This window comes from Helianthus annuus, chromosome 10, assembly GCF_002127325.2.
Source record: "Helianthus annuus cultivar XRQ/B chromosome 10, HanXRQr2.0-SUNRISE, whole genome shotgun sequence".
NCBI classification, from domain to species: Eukaryota; Viridiplantae; Streptophyta; class Magnoliopsida; order Asterales; family Asteraceae; genus Helianthus; species Helianthus annuus.
Window position 1 is genome coordinate 120,508,522 of NC_035442.2, and position 15,567 is coordinate 120,524,088.

General features: G+C 41.8%; 1 pseudogene; it reads right to left on the reverse strand.

Moving 5' to 3' along the window:
* Positions 1–3,693: 3,693 nt before the first annotated feature.
* Positions 3,694–5,864, reverse strand: LOC110881492 (annotated as a pseudogene).
* Between the last annotated feature and the right edge of the window lie 9,703 nt (positions 5,865–15,567).

Here is a 15,567-nt window from a genome sequence, read left to right on the forward strand (position 1 = left end):
CCCTATTGGACGTGCACGAGTTGGTCTATTGGGTCCTAACTATAGACTAGGTCTCTAAGACGTCGACCTGGACTCGGTCGAGTCTCGCCTAATTCCCGGCTCTGATACCAATCTGTCACACCCCAACCGATGGCGGAAATATCAGGGCATGGCACTAAGCGAAACAGATTGTCCAGAAGTTTCCAAAACAATTATCATTACCAATCAATTTAAAGTAACATGTCCCATACCATGTCTCAAAAGGTAAACAAATTATTACAAACAAAATCTAGGTAAATAGTTCTATTCCGACTACTCATTTTTCAATTAGCCTAATTGTTTATCTGCTTCTAGAGACTATTGATTTCATTTGTACAGACAACTATTTGTTGGCCTATGGAGCTTTATTCTAGCCTTGCTTTCCTAGCAGATAAGCATCCTAAGATCCTGTCACATACGTTAAAATAAAAGTCAATACACATAGTGTAAAGGTGAGCATACAAGTTTGATAATAGCATATAGAGTTTGAAATAGTTTACGCATAACCAGCACGTACACAGAGGAAAACAAAGCATGTTAATTATCGACATGAATCTATCGATACCAGTGATTGCGGGTTGACTGCCCAAGGCAGTTCGTAATACATGATCACCACCGTAATCCATGCAAATAATTGTTCTTAACAACCCCCGAGTGAACGGGTGTTGAGTCCAAACTAACAGTACTACCGTCGTTAAGGCAGGTAGACAGCATTCCATGTGTAAACATAACAAACAAGCATTCATTAAGTCATGTAATACATGCGGTAACGGTTAGCGTTAAAAGTATTACGTAGTGTGCTTGATGTGATTTCGTATAAGTAACGTATGTAACACCCAAAAGTGCTTAAAGTAAAAAGGGATCGAGTATACTCACAGCGGTTGGATGGATTGAAGGGAGCGCTTGAGAGTATGGTTAGCCTGAAAAGTTCGATAGCATAACGATAAGTGACGCGTAAAACGGAAACAAGTGTTGGTGGGTCAAATGGCAGTTCGATCGGATGGTAGTCCGATCGGACAGCCGGTCGCTCGGATGGCAATCCGTTCGGACAGTGGTCTGGTCGGACGGTAGTCCGGTCGGATGACTGTTCGGGTGGATTGTTTCTTCCTTTGAGAAGGGATCGAGTATACTCAAGCGACTTTTGAAGCATTTGTTGTAGCATTTTAAAACATTGAAGTGTCTCTACCTTTCAGGTCGGTCGATCGGACGGTCGTCCGATTAGACGGCAATCCGATAGGTTTACACTTCGTGAGAACAAGTTCATAGCAGGTTGTCACTCGATCGGACAGCAGTCCGGTCGGGTGGCATCCTTAGTGCATTGAACATGTTTTGAAAATCGATTAAGTGTTAAAGTCAAGTATCTCATGATCCGAAGAGTAATCCGGTCGGATGGTAGTCCGGTCGGATAGCAGTTCGTTCAATACTCAACTTTAGTTGGTTAAGTGTGGGACCTAAAGTGTCAGCCGTTCAGATGGCCAGTCGCTCGGATGTCCATCTGTTCGGACAGTAGTCCGGTCGGATAGCACTCCATGCTGGTCGTTCCGTTCGTCTTTCACTTGGCCGTTTTGATTGTTTGAAGTTTTATCAAGACACTTTGACAACGTGTTCAACCAACAGAACCTCGTCTCGACCCTGGTAACCTGACCGAACAGGAATCACCCAATGTTCAACCAGTTAACCGGTTCAAGTCGGTCGTTCTTGATTATCCCGAAATCGGTGGCCTCGTGGATAGGATCCAGATCTTGAGCCAACACATCACTAAGAGCGAGTAGAGGTTAGAACGAGATCCGATTCTATTGGTTTTGAGGGCATTTGAGTGTAAAAGAGTTGAATGAAAGTTAGAAACCATCTTTCAATCCTTTTTCACCTTGATTATTGCGTTTATACTTAATTACTTCACATAATACAACTAACGTAAAACATAAAATAGACTAACTATAGTCAAAGAAGTCAAAACAGGGATTGAGCAAGGAGAGACAGATCGCAATTAGCAATCTTTCTCCCTTTGACTTCAATCTTGACTTTGACTTTGACTTTCGAAACACGGGGTGTTACATTTGGAAGCTTTGGGTGTCCAGGAATGAAAAGGAGTTCAAAAATAAGATGATACCTGTGCAAAATTTGGTGGAGCTTATCAAGGAGGAGACTTTCTTTTGGGCTAAACATAGAGCAAAGGCTGCTCATTTAGAGTGGGAAAGTTGGCTGGAATTTGATATTTCTGTAATGTTGTAACCTTTCTTTTCATAACCGTTTTGTATCGTTTTTCAGCCGCTGGCTGGCCGCTATATTTATATATAGTTTGTCGTTGTTCGAATAAAAGAGATGAGGTTTAAGACATCAAGTTTGGATTTCAAAGATTCAAAGAAGAACAATTTATCAATATGGTTTTATGCATATCATTATGAACTTAAATTTGAGAAAGTCGGTGATTGCAGCCTTATAACACAAACCTTATAAATTGTTTTTAGAAAGTTTGGCTTGTGTTGAAATGGGTCAATTTAAAAAAATATTAATCTAGTTCAGGTTGAAATGGGTTCTAAGCAAGCTATGCTTGGGTTGAAACAAGTTGTTTCATGGCGCGTAGTGTTTTTCTTGCTTTGATTTCCTTCTTGTAGATAAACAACTTTGGGACTGCCTTTTCGAAATCTACTACAGAGTATACCATTGATGAATATGCCATGTTCATCGCTACTAATTTGGAATCTTCATACCATATGGGTCAACTTGCCCATCCTCTTTTAATTTAAAGACTTCTGGAGTTGGTAGTATTGTGTTCATTTCCTTTTTTGTGGGTCTGGTTAATAATATATCTGTTGGATCGATTTACAGCGCCAGTAACGGTATCACTGGATAATCCTTTTAAGCTATATGATGCATCAAAAAAGAGATGTAATGCTTGTTACTATGAGGTATTGTTTTAACAATTTATTTTAACACCAAAAGTATTTGCAGAAATCACTATTACAATATTTTCCACATATGTTTGTGACTCAATTTGATTGCGTAAAACATTTAGCTTGAATTAGAGAGGGCTTCATTCAAGAATATTCCAATTTTACTCTTAACAGTAATATGTTGTGAATTCGCTAGAGTTTAGCCGCGCTAAAGTTCTCTGTCAGAACCGGTGTTAGAAGAGTCCCAACATGGTGAAGGTCCAACAGATGAACCAATACAACTAAAAGTCAACCTATCAACAGAAAACATGCATCTACCCTGCTAATAGATCTGGATCAGGACTGTTTACTGCAAGTTTAAGCATTTGACATGCACATTCAACTAGTCGTGACAAAAACTTGAACCACTAGTACGTCTACCGCCTGTGCCACATATTGATCAAAATCTATCCACCACTGTGTATTTGAAATGGATAAAAAAGCATATAATAGCGGAAAAAGGAAGTATTGCCAAAAGGGCTTGTAACCTGGTAGTACCAAGGAGTGCAGTAAGGTGTTGTCTCCCAAGTGGTCAGGGTTTCAGCCCTTGGTGAAAACTGGTGTAGAATTTGGTAGGTGTAGTGGATTTGTGAGTTTTCCATTTTAAAAGAAAAAAAAAGGAGTATCAGAACCAAACTACTATCAAGGTCCAATTTTCTAGTATAAATAGTGCTTGCAATAACAAAAAAAGATATCACTATGTGTACAATTGCTCATTGAAATATATAAACAAACAACTCATCATATTCGTTTAATCTTTGGTTTCAAGAGATACAATCCCCAAGCTTTATTCCCATGCTTTCAGTATTATTAATACTGCATGATTGAATTATTCAAACAAGTGAACTAGTAATAGATATATTCGTGAGGACAATATTGCCTTTGACAGATATGAATCTTATACAAACTATAATCAGAAATCCAGGTACTACTCCGAAGCTTATTTAAATCGTTTTTCGGATTTGCTGCAGTTATTTGATTGCATACTTAACTAAGCCTGGGAGATGTGTATTCATATAGTAGTCTTTCCAGTTAATAGAACTCGGATTAAAGAAGAATACTTGTGCCTCATCATCTGCATTTTCTTTGTAAATGTTTAGCAGGTTCTTGAGGTTGGAATCATCATAGCTGTAGAAGGTATAATGTTGTCCTTATGATCATTAGAATTTATAAACAAAAAAAGAGAAAAAAACAACTTTTGGTTTCTATATACATGAGAAAATAACATACGTACATTGCTTTCGATAAAGAGTAATGTTTGAAAAGATCTGAAAATAGAGTTCCAATCTGTAGCTTTCGGCTGAAATCCGTGTATAAACCATCAAGAGCTTGACAAAGTAACATGTTGGCTATTTTCAATGCCTGGTTTTCACGGGTGTGTTAATCCATTAGTGTGATATATATATATATATATATATAGGGGATGGATCATCAGAAAACTAGTTTAAATGAGAAAACCAAAAAACTAACTAAAAAACCCAAGAAAACATACCAAATTTTTTTTTAAATTTTTATAAAAAGAAATCGGAGGTTTTTATACATGGAAAAAATTTTCAAAAAAAAAAAAAATTTGTTGTATTGCACATGTGCACTATTACGGATATAGTGCACATGTGTAGTACACATATAATCACATATAATCACATATAATGCACATGTGCAGTACAACCAATTTTTTTTTTTTTTTTGAAAATTTTTTTTATATATAAAAAGTAGCGAAATTTTTATAAAAATTTGTAAAAAAAAAATTTGGTATGTTTTTTAGCTCTTTTTAGGTTTTTTTTTAGTTAGTTTTCTACTTTTCTCATTTAGATGTAGTTTTCTCAGGATCCTCTCCCTATATATATATATATATATATATATATAAGGAAAGTGTAAAATACAATATCACTTAACGTACAATACGTATGAGATGAAATTATAACATGCGTAATTTGGCTTATAACATACGTGATTAGGTTTTTATCCCATTCGTGATTTCTGATTTTGTACATACGTGATTATGTTCATGCATGGTTATGGTTTTCAACATGCGTGATTTATGGTTTTTCAACATGCGTGATTAGGGTTTTAAGTTTTATAATGTGCGTAATTTCATCTCATACGTATCGTATATTAAGGAAGACTAAGTTCTCTAAGTTCTCACAACTCGAAAGGGTTCCCCTTGATCTTAATCATATATATTTATATATTAGGAAATGATTTTAAAGTATCTAACAAACCTTTAAGGGAAGTTTGTAGTGAATTGCAATACAAACCTTTAAGGGAAGTTTGTAGTGAATTGCAATATATTTCTGAAAGCTTCTGTCGGAAGTCAACAATTTGAAATCGCGAGGCTTAATGGACCCGTCCTTGTCTATGTATGGATGTTTAGTGAAGTACTCAACCGACCAGTCTACAATCTGATGCAATTTAACGGGGTTTGAAGCAGAAGAAGTCCCATGATAAATGATCCCTGAATTGGGGTGATTCACATGAGCTGCCATTGCGACAATCATAGCATTCACCACCATGTCTATTGGTACCTACATCCCCGAATTCAAATAAGTAAATGTTGCTGAGAATGTATGTTAAAGCACATCAAGTGGGGAAACTGACTATATCCATTATACAATCTGGATCTCCTCACAAGCATGTAGCCGTTCCTTTTATGTAACCAGCAAATACAGTATCAAAAGTTCTGTAGACGAAAACCACTTATTTAGTTAGCAAATGACCCACCAGAGGTAAATTGGTTAAGTTGGTTTTGGTATATATATTACCTGAGATTTTCGATCCATCCGGGAAAGGGTTCTTTATAGGTGCTGGTGACCATGGAAGGGCGTAGTATGACTAAGGGCACATCCTTCCTCAACTCTCCAAGCAACATCTCCCCCATTGATTTTGTAAATACATATGTATTTGGCCATCCATGATGCTTAGCCCTTCCAAGTTGTTAAACATCATTAATCAATACAAACAACTCATTATCCCAAACAGTTTTCAGTATGCTAAAAAGATTTCAAAAAGATATAACCCTATGCAATCTAATAATGAAAAGATTGTATGAGGGACAAGTAATGAGAAGTAATAGTCTACCGTAAATCACGGTAGTAATTTAAGTATATATGGATTGTAGTTATTGTATTATTCTGTTTTATTTGCTTTCCTAGAATAGGCTCTCTTGTACATCTATTTATTGTACCCTATTGTTCAATAATAAACTTGATTGATTGAGTCCTAATATGGTATCAGCCTAACACGGCGATCCTACCTCTTTTCTCTTCTTTTTCGATCCCTTCCAGCCGTCTCCTTTGTCTCTGGCTTTTTAACCTTCCTGTCGCCGATCATGGCCTCTCCCTCCACTTTGATTGCAGCCAACTCCACACTTCACTCCCTTCTTCACTTCATTCCCCACAAATTAACCGCCTCAAACTATTTAGCGTGGAGTCAGCAGATCACCCTTTTGCTCTCCCTACAAAAACTTACCGGCCATATTGACGGTAAACAATCCATCCCAGCCGAAACCATTCAAGAAAATGAAAAACCTGCTCCTAACCCTGATTATCTAACCTGGATAGCCAATGATCAGACTGTTTGTCTTCTGATTCAATCCTCTCTGTCGGAAGAAGCCATGTCCGAGGTTATCGGGTTATCTACGGCTCGCCAAATCTGGTTGGCCTTAGAGAGTGCCTACAGCCATCGTTCAACCGATCGGATGCATACTCTGCGTGATAACCTTCGTCTTCTGCAGAAGGGTTCCTCCACAGTTGCTGAGTTTGGTCGCAAGTTCAAGGCTATATGTGACCAACTCGCTGCCATTGGTCATCCAGTTTCTGAAACGGACAAGTGCCACTGGTTTCTCTGTGGTCTAGGTCCGGCCTATGAGCATTTTTCCACCACCCACCGTGCTCTCAGCACTGCCTCCTTTCGTGATCTCCTAGCAAAATCTGAAAATCAAGAAACCTTCATGCAGTCTCTTCATGGCCAGCAACCGCCCCCAGTTGCTTTTGTGGCCCAACAGTCCCGTACTGGTAATACTTCTCGTTCCACCTCTACTCCCTCTTATTCTCATCGTGCAGGTCGCGGCCGTGGCCGCGGTACAGGCCGTGGTCGCTCTCGCCGCCCACCTCATTGTCAACTCTGCCGAACTGATGGTCACTATGCCAATACGTGCCCAAATCTTGCCAGTTTTGCCAAACAAGCTGCCCCCACTGTTGATGCTCATCTCGCACATGCGTTCCATGCTCAATGCCACGTCACTAACGAGGACCATCCTAACTGGACTGGTGACACAGGTGCGTCTGCCCACATGACCCCCTTTGTTAAGGATCTTGATACTTCCTCAGCCTTATCGGGTCCTGAGTTTGTTCGTTTTGGTAATGGTCATACCTTGCCCGTAACGAACATTGGTACAAAATCACTTTCAAACAATATTCATTTAAAAAATATTCTCGTTGTTCCACATCTTACCAAACGCCTTTTATCCATTAGCAAACTTACTCACGATTCTCATGTTGATGTCTTGTTTTATAACAATTCTTTTCACATTCAGGATCGAACAACCAAGGCGATCCTAGCAAAGGGCACATGTGAAAATGGTCTCTATGTTCTTCGCGAAGGAAATCATGCATTCATTGCTTCCTACTCGACTCCGCATCTAAAAGCCTCCTACGTGAATTGCACGCTTTGCCCGTCGATCGACCTACTCTTCTTTGTGATAACAAGAGTGCCATATTTCTCAGTCAAAATCCTGTCGCTCACAAGCGTGCCAAACATATTGACATTGACTATCACTTTGTTCGTGAGCTTGTCTCTTCTGGTCAACTTCATACAAAGTTTGTTCCATCCAATCTCCAGGTTGCAGACATTTTTACAAAGAGTCTTCCCAAGCCTCTCTTTGAAAAGTTTCGTGGATTGCTACGTGTTGGTCCTCCACCTGTTCGATTGACGGGGGGTAATAGTCTACCGTAAATCACGGTAGTGATTTGAGTATATATGGATTGTAGTTGACGACGGGGGTAGCCCAAGGATAAACAAAATGATTAATATGCAAAGAGCTTAAAAGGTTGAAAGGTTCATCGGATGAAAAGCTGTAAAATGAGGAAATCGAGAAACAGTAATTAGTCATGTCTAGAGACTCGTCCCACCAACTCATGCTCACCAACTCACAAAGTCAGAGCAGGTCTGCACAAGCACACTCTATTAACCAGGGGTCCAAAGCCTTCAACCCCAAAAGGGGAAACCCTCCATTTGCAAACAGGTTTCGCTAGTATAGTTTATGCTATTTCAGGAGATGTCTTCCACTATAAGAAGACAGCTCATGTACACTTCTAAGACATTCCAAAAAGGCAGAGATTCCTTAATCTCTAGTCATTCAAAGAGTTCTTTGTCACCTCCAAACAACTCTTCATCACTTTCATTCTATTTGCTTTCTTTTCTGGATTCGAGCTGGCCTCGGAGAAAGAACCTCAAAGCAAATAACAAGAACATACTAGTGAACCTCCTTCCACGTTTTGCAAACGTGGAGGGACCCCGCGACCTGCGTTAGGCAAAACTGAACACTTCAGCCCTTTTGCCTAACCAACTTAGCTACCATCCTTGGTCCCGTGTTTGTTGCATCAACAAGTTGGCGCCCACCGTGGGGCTACGCCGCTGTTTCTCCTCAAAAGAGACCTGGTAAGTGTAGCTCCTTTCACTCAAAACCACCATGTCAGAAAGTGGATCTCCGGAAGAGGTAAACCAGATCCTTAACACCTCTACCCTGGGAAGTGGTCAAGCTCACACAACAATAACAACGCCTTTTTCAACTCCGGGGAGTACACCCGAGTTCCTTACCTTTAACACACCAACCCCATCCAGATCTGGAGCTCCGTCTCCCAACGTTGGTGTGTCAGACACTCCGGCACGTGTTGAACTTACCCCCGAGGGGGTCGCTAATAACTTCCTTGAGCTAAGATCACTTCTTAACCAACATGTGAACAGAGAAAGGGAAAACGGGGTGAGGATTCGTCTAGATTACGACGAACCTGAGCCAACGTTGTCTCCTGGGCCACCTCTACCACCCTTTGTTACAGGAGGTGAGGCTGGTCCCAGCAACCCTTCAAACCTTCACCCTTATCTGTCCACTGTGACAAACCCCACTGTTCATCCTATTCTCTCTTCCCAACCAACTGCTAGTGGTACTCCTCTGGGACACGAGTTAACACTCGACCAACTCCTACAATCCCCGGTGACCAGTTGTCCCACTTCTCTAACTACCACATGGGAGCAAGCCCTGTCCGTGCTCCCTTTAGCACGAAGTGCTGTTGCCAGCACCCCTCTTGGGGTAAGTTGCTCAGTTGGTCCGGGAAGCCTTCAAGGTTTCAATTTCATACCCAACATGATGTCTCAGATGATGGCCAACTTCCCCTGGCAACACTTTATCAATCAAGTGCTTGCCACCCAGGGAAACCATGGCAATAACAACAACGTAGGTACGAGACCTGAAGAAGACCTGGCTAAACCTTACAAGCCAAGTAACCTTTCATGCTTTTCTAGACAGATAGCTGATTATGATTTTCAGTCTAAAATCAAAATGCCAGCTCACATCAGAACGTATGATGGGACTGAAGATCCCGAAGATCATCTTCAGATCTTCACTGGAGCTGCTCGAATAGAAAAATGGACGAATGCTGAATGCTGTCTAATATTCATGCAGACTCTTGTTGGGTCCGCTAGAATCTGGTTCAACGACCTACCTGCTCAAAGCATTCGAAGCTTCGACGATCTCAGCAGAGGTTTTCTGGCAAACTTCTCCCAACAAAGGAGGTACGTTAAAGACGCAACAGTGATCTTTCAGATAAAACAACGCGATGATAAAAGCCTACGAGCATTCATTGAACGATACAAGAAAGAAGGGCTAACCTATGTGGGGGCTGATGAGAAAATGAGGGTGGCCGGTTTTATGAACGCCATAACCTCCAAGTATCTCACACGAGATTTCAACAAATCTCTGCCCAAAACATTGGAAGAAGCCCTTGAAAGAGCCGAGGCTCACATTCGGGGAGAGGAAGCTGTGGATATCAAAGAACAAAGAAAAAGGGGTCCTGGCTGGCGAAGCAGTAGCCCAGCCAGAAAGAGTGGAAACTTTAACTCTTACGACAGACGCTCAAAGGGTTCAGACCCTCGAAGGGTTGAAGGGCGAAACCCTTCAAGCAGAGAGAAAGGCATGAGTTTCACTCCCCTCACCAAAACCCCTCAAGAAATCCTGGCGACGGAAGAAGTCAAGCAAAACTTTAGACCTCCCAGACCTCTTCCCAAGAGTCGAAAAAATGAGAACTCCACTCAGTTCTGTGAATTCCATGAAGAAAAGGGACATCACACCAATGACTGCTTCCAACTGAAAAAGAGAATTGAAGAGGCTGTTAAGTCAGGAGAACTCGCCCATTTGGTAAAAGGGGTTCGAGACAAGATGGCTGAAGGCAAAGGGAAGGAAGTAAACATGGTATATTCTGATGAAAAGATCCCTTACAAGAAGCGACGGTTGGAAGATTGGGAGCTTCAGTGTGTCTGCTCCCCCCCAACAAGGAAGGACCCACTTCCTGGTCCCCTTGTGGTTGAAGCCACCGTGGGCACCTTACAAACGTGTAAAGCATACATAGACACGGGAGCAGCCACTGAAATTATGTTTGAGAAATTTTTCAACCAATTGAGTAATGAGGAACGTTCAAGGCTTCAACCCTCCGGGACCTCCATAAAAGGTATCGCCGATGTAACCCTGAAGCATTTGGGGCAAATAACCCTTGATGTCTGTCTTAAGGAGGGATCAAAGGAAAGAACCCGATCGCTAACCTTCGTGGTTATCAACATCCCTTCCAACTATGACGTAATCATAGGGAGGCCCGGACAATGTGCATTCTACATGGCAGTGTCCGTTGGCCATGGCACTGTCAAATTTCCCACCGAAAGAGGAATTGCAACCCTTCAACCCTCTCAGGAAGCTTATCTAATCGAAGGGGAAAGTTCGAATGGTGAGAAGGACAAGCAAGGGTTAGTCATCAACCCTAAATACTCCGAGCAACGAATAAGGGTCAACCCCAACCTTTCTCAAGAGACCCTTTCATACCTTGAAAAGCTGCTGAAACATTACAGCGATGTATTCGCCTGGTCTCCCGAAGATATGACTGGGATCCCTCGAAGCATTGCTGAACACGAGTTAAGGATACCACCCAATGTAAAGCCGGTGGTTCAAAAGAAAAGAAGCTTGGCACCCGAGAGAAGCCTGGCAGCTTGCCAGGAGGTCGAAAAGCTTGTATCAGCTGGCATCCTCCGAGAGGTCAAGTACCAATCATGGATTGCAAATCCTGTTATGGTCAGAAAACCCGACAACTCTTGGAGAATGTGCATAGATTTTAAAGATCTTAACAAGGCTTGTCCCAAGGATTGCTACCCGCTCCCGGAAATTGATCTCAAGGTTGATTCTCTCACAGGGTATCCGTTTAAATGTTTTCTCGATGCATACAAAGGTTATCACCAAATCCTCATGAAGAAGGAGGATGAAGAAAAGACAGCCTTCCACACCGACAAGGGCATTTTTTGTTACCAAAAGATGCCTTTTGGCCTCAAGAATGCGGGTGCCACCTACCAACGACTCGTCGACAAGGCCTTTGAAAGTCAAATTGGTAGAAACATGGAGGCATATGTCGATGACCTGGTGATCAAAAGCAAAACGGAATACCAAATGCTTGACGATATCCAAGAAACCTTCAAAAACCTTAGAAAGATCAACATGAAGCTTAACCCGGAAAAATGCTCGTTTGGGTTTGATGAAGGAAAATTCCTGGGCCACATCGTTGGAAAGCAAAGTATCAAAGCCAACCCTAACAAGGTAAAAGCTGTCCTTGAAGCTAAACCACCAAGAACCAAGAAGGAGGTTGAAAGCTTGAACGGGAAGCTTGCAGCCTTGAAGCGTTTTACCTCAAAACTAGCCGAAAGATCTCTACCATTCTACAAAACGCTCAAGAACTGCTCAGATAAAAAATATTTCAGATGGACCGATGAAGCTGAAGAAGCTTTCAATCAAATGAAACAGCACTTAGCTTCCCTACCTGATATCGCAGCACCAGAAACCGGGGAGCTCATATCGGTGTACCTTTCAGTTGCCGACGAAGCCATCAGTGCAGTTCTCACTATTGAAAGAGACAAGGCTCAGGTACCCGTTTATTTTTTCAGCAAGACTCTAAAACTAGCTGAAACAAAATATCCTCCTCTTGAAAAACTCGCTCTAGCCCTGGTCCAAACAGCCAGAAGGCTTAGAAGATACTTCCAAGCACATCCTATACAAGTGGTCACTAACCAACCTGTCAAGAATGTGCTTGAAAAACCTGAGAACTCAGGAAGGTTGGCAAAATGGGCAGTGGAACTAGGTGAACATAACATCACCTACGTCCCACGAAAAGCCATCAAAGCTCAGGTCCTGGCTGATTTCCTAGTCGAAGTCCCAAGCCAAACAATTGAAGAAGTGAACACCACAACCGCTGAACCCTCCAACCCTGAAGCCTGGAAATTATTTACTGAGGGGGCTTCAAGCGTTGAAGGGTCAGGAGCTGGTTTAGTCCTAATCAACCCTGAGGGGCTGGAATTCACGTATGCTCTCCGTTTTAATTTTCAGACCACCAACAACGAGGCTGAATACGAAGCATTGATCGCCGGTCTACGGCTGGCCAAAGAAATGAAAGTCAAAAAGCTTGAAGTGTTCACTGATTCACTACTAGTATCAAGCCAAGTTAATGACAGCTATGTCGCCAAGGAGCCCAACATGAGAAAATACAAAGAAAAATCTAAGGAGTTAATGAACACCTTCCAGGCATGCAACATCAAACAGATTCCGAGATCCCAAAACAAAAAGGCCGATGCCTTGAGCAAATTGGCATCTCTCACATTCGCCCACCTCACGAAAAAGGTGTTGGTTGAAGTGTTGAAGGCCCGGTCGATTGATGAATTGGAAGTACAAGATGTGGTCACCGAGGAAGATCCAAATTGGATGACTCCTATCAAAAAATTCCTTCAAAACAATGAACTGCCTAATGATCAAACGGAAGCTGAAAGGGTAAAGATCAAAGCAAGACAATATGTGTTGCAAGGAGAAACTCTCTATAAAAAAGGTTACCTTGCACCATTGCTAAGGTGTGTAGGCCCTGAACAAAGCAAGTATTTGGTTAAGGAAGTGCATGAAGGAATATGCGGAGCTCATTTTGGAGCTAGGTCGGTGGTTGCAAAGCTCATGAACCTGGGATATTTCTGGCCTTCAATGCATCGTGACACCGTCGAGCAATTGAAGAAATGTGATGCCTGTCAAATCCACTCCCCAATACCAAAAAGTCCCAAACATGACTTGGTCCCCATAACCTCAGCATGGCCATTCCATAAATGGGGAATGGACATTGTTGGACCATTCCCTCCAAGCAAAGGGGGAGTAAAATTCCTGTTGGTAGCAATTGACTACTTCAGCAAATGGCCAGAGGTTAAACCCCTTGCCAAGATCACAGGAAAGCAAATCATAGACTTTGTTTGGGAGAATATCATATGCCGCTATGGGCTGCCAGGGGTAATTGTCACCGATAATGGGAAACAATTCGCTGAGAAACCCTTCAGCCTTTGGTGCAAGGAGTACAGGATCAACCAAATCTTCAGCTCAGTGGCTTACCCGCAGTCAAACGGTCAGGTTGAAAGGACCAACAGAAGCATAGTGGAAGGCATCAAAACAAGATTGGGGAGATATGAAAGTAATTGGCTGGAAGAATTGCCTAGCGTTCTATGGGCAATCAGAACAACAGAAAAAGCAAGTCACAGAAAGACACCTTACAGCTTGGTATTCGGATCCGAAGCCGTAATCCCCGCTGAAATAGGAGTTGTAACCCAACGAATTGTCAACATGGATCCCGAGGTAAACACACAAGAGACCATGTTGAACTTACAACTCCTAGAGGAGGCCCGAGATCAAGCAGCAATACAAGAAGCCAAATACAAGCAAAGGATGGAAAGCTACTACAACAAGAAGGTCAAGAACGAACGATTCAGGCCAGGGGATCTAGTCCTCAGAAACAACGAAGCAAGCAAAAAAGAAAATCAAGGGAAACTAGGCCCGAAATGGGAAGGTCCATACACCATCCTCGAAGCACACAAAGGTGGGTCTTACAAGCTGGGAGATCTAGAAGGCAAAAGGCTCCCAAGGCACTGGAACGGAAAAACCTTGAGAAAGTTCTATGTTTAGAAAGTTTGGTTTGTATCGAAACAAAAACCTTTTGTAAAAGCAGATATTGCTTGAATGAATGAAGTCATTTTACCAAACTTGTCTTTCTATCCTAATATCAGGTTGAGAACCTAGCAAAAAACTCCATGGCAAGGGCCATGTAAGGGGATGAGCTCCCAGGCCATATCGCTCAATAGGTTCAAGGGTTGAATGGACCTATATAAGGGGTGAGTTCGTAGATCAATACAACTCCATGAGATTTGTTAAGAAAAAACAAGAATGTCTCATAGACAGGTTTGAACAGCCTACACCAATCGTTCCTTAAGTCTAAAAAATGTACTCAATAAATAGACTTACGAAATCAAACAAATTACAACGAAATAAAGAAAATGATAGATACTACGTCTTGATGATAAACACTAAGGCAAAGTGACTGCAGCACTGAACCCTTTAAAGTGTAAAAAACATAAAGACAAAGTAAACAAAGACAAGACAAGAAAATAAAAACAAGGGACAAAAGATAAACGAACTTATCAACTAAACATGCAAACCAAACCAAAAGCTACCCAAATTTCAAGCCAACAGAAAATAAGCTTGAAAGGTTAAAGGCTTCAACCCATTAACAACTACACAAAAAGCCTGAAGGGTTGAAACCTCACAAGGCAAACCAAGCAAATGGAGCAAACAAAAATAACACCAACAACAACCATCATGTCATAGTTAAGAAGGCCATAAAAGACCTTCAGAAGATAGTCAAAGCAAGCCCTAGTGACTCGCAAATAAAACTAGTGTTCAATGGCCATACAGGCCTAACCAACCACAGGAACCTTAAGGGTTCCCAAAAACCTAACATTGTTTAAAACATTACAGACATTAAAGTGTTTGCTAAGAAAGCTACGAATAAATATCAGTTAACAGAAGGCTTGGAACCTTCAGCTTTAGACTTCTTGGCTTTCTTAGTCTTCTTCATCTTAGCACCTTCTTCACCACCAACCGCAGAGGTCTCTAAACCAGCATCCTTTGAAGCCTCAGGCAAACTCGAGAGGGTATCATCACTATCCCCAGAGTAGGACCTTTTCCTTGACAAGGAGCCCAAAACCTCACCACAAACTTTCTCATTCAATCCCTCAGGCTTCAATTCCTGTAAAACAGACAAAGGCTTACCAAAGCAAGATGATACCTCATGAATAAAGGGGTAAGTTAGCCTTTCCATCTGCTCAACAGAAGCCTTGAAGATATCAGAAGCCTCGGGGCGAAACATGGGTGACTTCTCCAAGGGTTGTCCAGACTCATGAAGTTTGTAGCCAGCAGTCAGGCCTTGATGCTTCCCCAAGTTCAAAAGCTTGGTGTAAACATCACCAAGGGCAGAGTTAAATTCCTTGGAATGCAAAAGATAAGTCACAA